The sequence below is a fragment of the Poecilia reticulata genome, linkage group LG1 (genome assembly GCF_000633615.1).
Source record: "Poecilia reticulata strain Guanapo linkage group LG1, Guppy_female_1.0+MT, whole genome shotgun sequence".
In the NCBI taxonomy this organism is placed as follows: Eukaryota; Metazoa; Chordata; class Actinopteri; order Cyprinodontiformes; family Poeciliidae; genus Poecilia; species Poecilia reticulata.
In genome coordinates, this window is record NC_024331.1 from 33,451,891 (window position 1) to 33,458,648 (window position 6,758).

Here is a 6,758-nt window from a genome sequence, read left to right on the forward strand (position 1 = left end):
AGGTTATAGGAGGCCTTATGATGGTGGAGGTTATAGGAGCCCTTATGATGGTGGAGGTTATAGCAGTGATCATCGGAGCTGCGCGGTTTCATGACCTGGGATGAGGAACCAGGCAAAGTGCAACCCAGAAACCACGTTCCTTCGCCCGGACCCGGGTCGCTGGGGCACGGCTCTGGAGTCAGGCGTGGAGGCGGACATATTTCCACCCTCGAGTTGCCCATGATGAGAGGCAACTTACCATGAGTGGGCATTCTTGTTGCCCCCCATCTTGGTGCCTGTAAGTTGGGGTTCAGCCCGGTGAATGAGAGGGTAGATCTATGTTTTCGCATCCACCTGAATAATACGTAGTTTCGCCACTGAGTATGGGGTACCGGGCCCTTTGGTACGGGCTGTCAGGTCCGTATGACCGGTGTCGGAGTCTGGTCCGGCAGGAAGTCGGGCTCGTTTCCGGTGAGAGTTGGACTCCGCCAAGGCTGCCCTTTGTCACCGATTCTGTTCATTACCTTCATGGACAGAATCTGACCAGCCGAGGTGTTGATCCGTTTCGATGGCCTTAGGATCGCATCTCTGCTGTTTGTGGATGATGTGGTCCTGTTGGCTTCATCGGAHCGTGATCTGCAGCTCTCACTGGAGCGGATCGCAGCCGGGATGAGGCTCAGGGCCTCCTAATCCGAGGCCATGGTCTTAGAGTGTCTATAGTCTGTCAAACATGACATCATCAGTGATTAATAGCCATTATTAATCAGGTGTCACCAATTTAAAATTATGTAACAGGTCTGATTGTGTTCTAATAATAAATTATTGATATAAAATATGAGAGTAATGCTGTTACAATGCAGGAGTTAGAAACAGCTTATAACTCCAGATAAAAAGTCTTGGTTTTTTTATTATATATAGTATTTTTAGCCTTTCATCATCTCAGGATATTTATTTAATATTTAAAAAAAAAAACCTTCAATATTTATACAAGGATCCAAGTTTCTAAAATCTATTTATATATTCTACTAAGCTGTCATTTCTTATATTTTAAGAGTTGTGCTTTAGTGTAATTTCTGGTATTTCATTTGAACCTTTTCTGCTGATATTCTATCCAGACCTTCATCACGATTTCCACATTACGGAGAGAAAATGTAAAATCGGAACTATAACCAGTATTTAATGGTTTGGCGGAGTGGGGAGCCCTCTGGTGGCCAAATGCGGTATGACAGTTTTGTAACTTCCTCTTATAAAAACGCCCCACCGACATTTTGCTTTACGTTTTATTTGCATGTGTGCATCTGGAGATCTGCCTGTGCCCCTCAACAATAAAATAAAATGGCAGGAATACTTCCTTGGGCTTTTTTACGTGCAACCTTACCCAAACTCAATGCTTAGTTTGTGCTGAACAAGCCCTTAATGTCCTCAAGAGGTCGCTGTAGGCAACGAGTGTAAAACAAAAACCGTGAACGGCTTCATTAAATTCAACCGTGCAGCTTTATTCAGAGTATAAAATGTAAACTAGATGAATTTTACACATAACGGTTAAGTTCGCTCACATTTAAACGTCCAAGTAGGGAGAAAACCTTTTAAAATGTGTTTTAGCTTCCAGGCTTTCTATTGGAGACGCGCGTATCACGTGACCAGAAATGAACAAGTCGGTCTTTTTCCACACGAAATGTTAGTTTGTTTCGGCTCATTTGTCTTTGTTTTCCGCTGTGAAAACGACGTCAGTGATTTTAGAGCATTATTTTTAACTTGCGCTGCTTGTTTTTAGAGCGATAACATATAAAATGTTCCGAACCGTGAGTCAAACCGGGATGTTCGAGGTTGAAATGGTTCCCTCCCCAGTTAAATAGGTTATCGCTTCTCGGCCTTTTGGCTAAGATCAAGTGTAGTATCTGTTCTTATCAGTTTAATATCTGATACGTCCCCTACCCGGGGACCATATATTAAATTGATTTTTGGAGCAGGGAGATGGAATAGGGGCTTGCTCCGTCCACTCCACGCATCGACCTGGTATTGCAGTACCTCCAGGACCGGTGCACCCCCCGAACCGTCACATGAAAACTCAAAACCGTAGGTTTGACGGTGAAGCTGTAATTATGCTGCAGTCATGTATTTGTTGGCAGCCTGCAGGTTGAATGTACCAACACTAGGTGGCGCTGCTCTCCTTACTAAGAACGCAGCTGGCTTCTGAGCTAATCTGAAAAATGTGTTTTATCATCTTAGATGTATATTAAATATACTTTTTTCATTTCTCACTTAAAAAATTGCAGTTAGGAGGCGCTGATTGATGATTGGTTCGTGATGAAATCATTAATTAATAGAGCTTTAGCAAAGAGAGAGTTTAAAGGAGCCAGTTTAAGTGACTTGGAGGCCGAAAGTTCTTCAGTCTGAGAATTGTTGTGGAAAAAACAGCATTACAGGCAGTCAGGTGAGTGAGTGATCTCACCTGACTGCCAGGTAAGGTGAGTWACCAGGCAGTCAGGTGAGTGAGTGATCTCACCTGACTGCCAGGTAAGGTGAGTAACCAGGCAGTCAGGTGAGTGAGTGATCAGGTGAAATCACTCAGTCAGGTTTATTCATGAGCTCAATGCAGAGTTAGAGGGACAATCAGTAACGAAGACGTTCTGCCAGACAGACGACGAGTTTCATACCCAGGATCCAAAACAAGGACAGGCAGGAAACAACATCCAACCTTCTGTGTGTGTTTGTGTGTTTATGTTTGTGTATGTGTGTGTGTRTGTRTGTRTGTGTGTGTGTGTRTGTGTGTGTTTGTGTATGTGTGTGTGTGTATGTGTGTGTATCTTTGTGTGTGTGTGTGTGTGTGTGTATCTTTGTGTGTATGCGTGTGTTTGTGTGTGTATCTTTGTGTGTGTGTTTGTGTGTGTGTATATGTGTGTGTGTCTGTGTGTGTATATATGTGTGTGTATGTGTGTGTGTGTATATTTGTGTGTGTGTGTGTGTCCCAAACACTGAGCGTCCACAAGCATTTCATATAACATGACCAGCAGATGTTAACTTACAGTAATTTCCCACCACAGGTTCCTTGTTGAAATAACATGATTTGACTTTGTTGGAGAAATAATAATAATAAATATTGTGAGATGATGTCACAAGACGAAAACAGGGATTTGGTGAACATAATAACCGTCATGAAGGTTTAAAAACGGATGAACTAAAGGACAGACGGCGCTTGGTGAACAGGAAGCATCTTTTCATTAACTCCACATGTGGTTGTGTTTTTCTCTGTTTCCTGATGTTTAACGTTTCTGAACAGGTTTCTGTTCAGCTCACCTGGTTAATGAACTAAACATGTTTGACCGTTTAAAAAGTTAATGCCTGTTGAGGCCTTCAGTCAAATATTTGAATTATGTTTTATATCAAATAAACTATTTATAATATTTACTCTAATAATTGAAAAGACACATTCAGACTCCTGTGTAGCTAACCTTCAGTTAGCACAAGAGTCTCTAATATTTGTAGTTCTATAGCAGAAAACAGGGATGGAAATCAGACATGTTAAATATTGATTTGTCTTATTAAAAGTTGGTCCAGTCCAGTTTAGTTCAGGGGAAACAAAGAAGTTCAGCAGGATCAGATTTGTTCTTGTTGTGGCACCTTCCTTCCTGCAGGGGGCGCCAGCTGATCCCCCGCTGTACATAACTCCATGTTCTCAGTCTGTCAATGTTTAACCCGGGAAAAAACGGCGTTTTTAAAGCCTGACCCTCCGAACCGGAGCAAAACAAATTCCTGTTTTTTGGTTAAAAGTTTCATTCAGCAATCAGCAATAAAAAAGAGGAACCAAGACTAAGAAAACTGAGGGAGCGACTGAAACACAGGAAGTGGAGATGATATTACCGACACGTCAGGATTTTAACAAACACTTTTTATTTAATGAAGCTCAGAATCTTTAATCAAATCTAGTAAAGAACTGAAACGTAAAATGTGGAATAAATGCTGTGACTATTTTCTGGTTTCAGCTCCACGTGGACCAAAACCAGAAACCGATCGATCGTGATCAGCATCTTCAGGACGAAGCTGAAGCCTCTGACCTTTGACCTCTGCAGCCTGAAGCCTCATTAAAACTCGGCAGGAGGAGAAACGACGCAGCTCTTCTCTGGTTTTATTATTAACAGCCGTCCAAACACGAACCCTGACCCGTTCATCCTGGAGCTGCTGTCAGCCAGTCCAACAGCATGACCTTTGACCTGAGCATGCACTTCAACACATTCCAGTTTCGGCTGAGGGTGTGAAGTTAAACATCCTCTCAGAGGGTGAAACGAGGTGGAAACACTTCATTAGAGCTCATTGTTCTGCGGCGGAGCCGTCAGTCAGCTGGAAGGAACCGCAGTCCGTCTGAAAGCCGAGGAGATGTAAGCAGCCTCTTCCTCTCTCCTCCTCTTCCTCCTCTGAGCCAGAGCCGGTGACCTCAGGCTGACCTCACAGGTTTGGAAGACGGCCATCGGGTTGGAACAGCAAAGGGACGTCGCCAAGATTAACGAGGAACGTCGGCGACAAACGAGGTTCAGCAGAGATTAACAGCTTCAGGCTGTTGGGATTACGCTGGATTATTACAGACCAGCAGCTACAGCATCCTGAGATAATCCATGGCAATCCAGGATAACCAAATAAACTAGTATAATCTGAGATAATCTAAGTCTTAAAGTCAGATTCAGATTCTAGATCTGTCCATCCGTTGTAAGCAATTATTTTAGTAATCGATTAAAAACACTGATAAAGTAAAATATTGGTAAATTCAGCACAACAGCAGTATTAATATGGGACATTAACATCTCATATTATCCGATAACATTCATTTCCTTCAGCGGTCGTTGGTGCGGCGCCCCCACAGGCCAGGAGGGGAACAGCAGCGCTTAGTTTGGGTGGTTTCCTCGGTGCAGCGAACCGCTGCAGCTGGAACTGCAGCAGATGCTGCGGCTTCGGTCCCAGTAGAACCGAGTCCGGCTCAGTGAGGCGGTCGGATCGATCCGCCGACTCCTCCGGTTTCCACTGGACCATCTGAACTGGTTGAACTGGAAGTTTCTGCTGCTGTGCTCTCGCTGCAGGAACCGGGTCTGATGATCTCCTGCAACCTTCAGCCAGGAGGAAATGCTGGAAGGGAAACATTTGTCCCGACTTCAGGCAGTGTGGCGTTTCGGAGCAGACAGGAAGAGCAGCGCCGCGTCTAAAGACCTCCGTCTGGGTGAAAGTGCAGCGAACCAGAGGACCATGAAGGCAACACGGCTCATCCGGCTGCTTCCCTCTGGATGGAGGACAATCTCATCTCATCTGTCCTCACACCAGGATTCAGGTTCAGCAGTTTTCTCTAAGTTTGATCCAGCAGCTGATTCTCTGGAGCCGCTCAGCTGCTGAAACCTTTAAAAATAATGTTGCTGATGAGTTTTAGATCGGCTGTGGATGGATCTGAAACTGCAGGCTGACAGGATTCGTCCAGGTTGTGGTTAAAGGTTTGATTGGCCTTTATTTGACACTGAATTGAGAGAAGGGGGAAGACATGAGGCAAAGGGCAGCAGGCCAGGAATCGAACCTGCGACGGCCACACCGAGGCCTCCAGATCTTAACCTCTGCGCCGCCACAGCAACCCGATAAACCGGAGGTTTGATATCAGACCCGATCAGCGACAGGAACGCTGCGGGTTCCAGGAACCGGCTGGTGTCATGGCTGAGTTGCTGAACTTATTTTCTCTGAATTAGTGTTTGGCGTAGCATCGATTCTGGATGTGGTTCTGTGCAGATGGATGTTTCTAAATCTTCTCTATCAGGAAGTTGGAGTTCAGATTTCAGTCGCTGCAGGATGATCCAGCCTGTGGGAACCGAGGCAAAGCGTTGCTGACGTTTCCATGGTTGTGGCTTCGCTGTCATCTCACAGTGAACTTTGACACCGTTTGCAGGTTACAGTGGAATATTCCTCCATGCTGATTTTAACGGCAGAACTTCATTTATCTGGCAAAGCTCTCCATGCCTCAGCGGAGAGCCGAGGCGTTCTGCTTCGGGTCAGTTTGTGGAATAAAGATCCCACATGTGCCTCCGGACAGAAGGAGCTGCAGCAGTTTGGTGCTGGATACGGCTGAAGAGGCCAAACAGGCGGAGCCTCCGTCTGCCGAACCGTTTCACTGCCTGACCACAGAATCATTTAACACATGAAGCAAAAGCAAAGCAGCATTTATTTATATTTACATTAATATTTATTTCCTGGCTGCGTCCTCAGATGATACCAGGAGGATACATTTAAATTAAAAATCAAGTTACAGAAATGTAACAGTATGAACACAATCTTGCATAAAACGTTTTTCTAACATAAATCAGATGATTTTACCCTGAAAACACAAAATAACCCGATAATCACCGGCCACATGGAGGCGCCCTGGAGCCACGGAGCCCTTAAAGCAACAGAAAACCATTTCTATACGTCCAACGACTCAAAACAAGTTCATACAAAAAGCAGAAATTCTTTGGTTCTTTTTAAAAACTGATTTAAAGATTTGTGAGGTTCCAGAGCAGCCAGTCTGACCCGGAACCAGAACAGAACCAGAACAGAACCAGAACCAGAACCAGAATAGATCCAGTTAAAGAGACTCAAACTCTGACCCGGACGAACCTTCTGCTCTCTCAGAAGGTTCTTCTGTCATCTTCTAGCATCCGTCGTTAACGTAAAGATCTTTACGTTAACAATGGATTTTACGTTAACAATGGATTTTACGTTAACAATAGATTTTTACGTTAACAATAGATTTTTACGTTAACGATAGATTTTTA